This window comes from Penaeus monodon, chromosome 22, assembly GCF_015228065.2.
Source record: "Penaeus monodon isolate SGIC_2016 chromosome 22, NSTDA_Pmon_1, whole genome shotgun sequence".
Classification (NCBI taxonomy): Eukaryota; Metazoa; Arthropoda; class Malacostraca; order Decapoda; family Penaeidae; genus Penaeus; species Penaeus monodon.
The window spans coordinates 28,196,421-28,198,171 of record NC_051407.1 but is presented as its reverse complement, the minus strand read 5'-3'; the positions used below and the strand labels follow the sequence as shown (position 1 = coordinate 28,198,171).

Sequence of the window (1,751 nt, the reverse complement as noted above, 5' to 3'; positions counted from 1 at the left end):
ACCCCCTTCACTATAGTTAATGAATTATAAATAGCATATAAAATACTGATTTTTTTATTTTTCTATGAATATATATAAAAAGCATATTCTCATCAACAGACCTAACCTAATAACAAAGAATCAATAACCTCAATTAAGTTCCTCACATGCAAATAAACATAGAACATGAAGAAAATAATCATAACACAAAACATACATTAATCATCCTTGACATCACCTAAAATAAAAGTGATCATGGTCCTAAATACCTCCTATCATTCAATTCATCGACTCCACAACTGAGGTCCACCTAGCAACCAATGTTACTATGGGTGCTTGAAAGATGACATTAAATTTTGTGATAATATTGGGACATCAAAGATTATGCTGCCATGGAAACCACACCATGTTTATAATTGTCAAACAAAATATGAAATCAGCATATAACTAGTAATTATTTAAAGAGCCTGTTATTTTTCAGATGGTAAATTAAATTTCCATTATTTTCTGCATTTTTATTTTATATGTAGTCTTTACTTTGCTTAACATCATGGGAAAAGCTGAATATCAATCTCGATCACAAAGAAAAATAAATAATATCACACCCCTATTTTTTCATTAAAAAAACATCAATTATTTAATCAAACCTCCACTTCAGTACCCCATAATTTACTTAGACATCAAAATAAAACGTCCAAAGTCAATAAAATAAGAATAATTGAGAATGATTTTGCCTTTACACTAGGGTCTCTCCCATGAGTCACACATCAAACTTAGATATAGTGGACTTATTTCATACATTTCTGTTGTTTTCAGGGATGCTGGCACTTGTTCTTGTCGTTTCGGTTTATTATGGTCTATGAGTGTTATGTTTTCACTCTAAAATTAATTAGTATTCAAGAAAACAAGGTCATGACTCATCCAGGACTGTAAACAAAACGCCTTTTTTTGTTATATCAAATTTCTCAGCAAAAAACACGACGATTTTGTTACACAACAATACACAGCAATACCAGCCGCTAATGCAACAAATGTTTTACATTTACCTCGACATTAAGTATTCCCTTACCCAAAAATCGAGTCAATTCGAAAGGCAAAGAGAACACGAATTCCCGAAACCCCAAAAAATCGACCAAAAAAAAAAATGATCGTCACAGAATTCACGCTTCGCCCTCATTTTCGGCCCTTATTCCCTCCCGAACTGGCCTCCTCATTTACCTCAAGTATTCAGGAAAGCGGCCTCATATCGGAGAGAAGGGCCGAGCGTCCGCCCTCGTCCACAAGTGCCAAAGAAAGCCGAGGAAGTGGGAATCCGAAACGGGAATTCTGGAATGTTTGTTTTCGATCCGAGGCAGACGACAGGCACGGCGCAGGGCTGCCAACCCACCCGCGGAGCACTACGAGCGCATACCTTTAATTTACGGGGGACTTTTGTATCGTTTCTTTTCGTTGTTTGTACTTTCTCCTTTCCTCTTGAGTGCTATACTTGCATTGGTTTATATAGGTATTAGGTCATTTTATTCTCGGATGTAATTAGTTCTGTTATCCTTCCCGGCTGAGGGAATTTACGGGGATATTTCTATAATTATTACCTTTCCCTCCGTATTCTTTGTTTTATCATTAATTCTCCTATTATCTTTCACCACTAATCGTTAAATCTGAATTTTCTATCTGTTTTCCTTGCATTATTTCTCTCCTTTTATCATGAGTGGCTGATATTTCGGTTTTCGAATTTTTTTAAAGACTTTTACTTATTTTAGTTATCAAGTCTG

At 35.2% G+C, this 1,751-nt stretch overlaps 1 protein-coding gene across 1 annotated transcript in view; it reads right to left on the bottom strand.

Annotated features, from left to right (window-relative positions):
* LOC119587080 (kinesin-II 95 kDa subunit-like) overlaps positions 1 to 1,358 on the bottom strand; it is a gene marked incomplete in the record, with an annotated part of 26,489 nt that extends 25,131 nt beyond the window's left edge. The window contains 1 exon segment of the mRNA XM_037935831.1: positions 1,199 to 1,358.
* Positions 1,359 to 1,751: the final 393 nt, after the last annotated feature.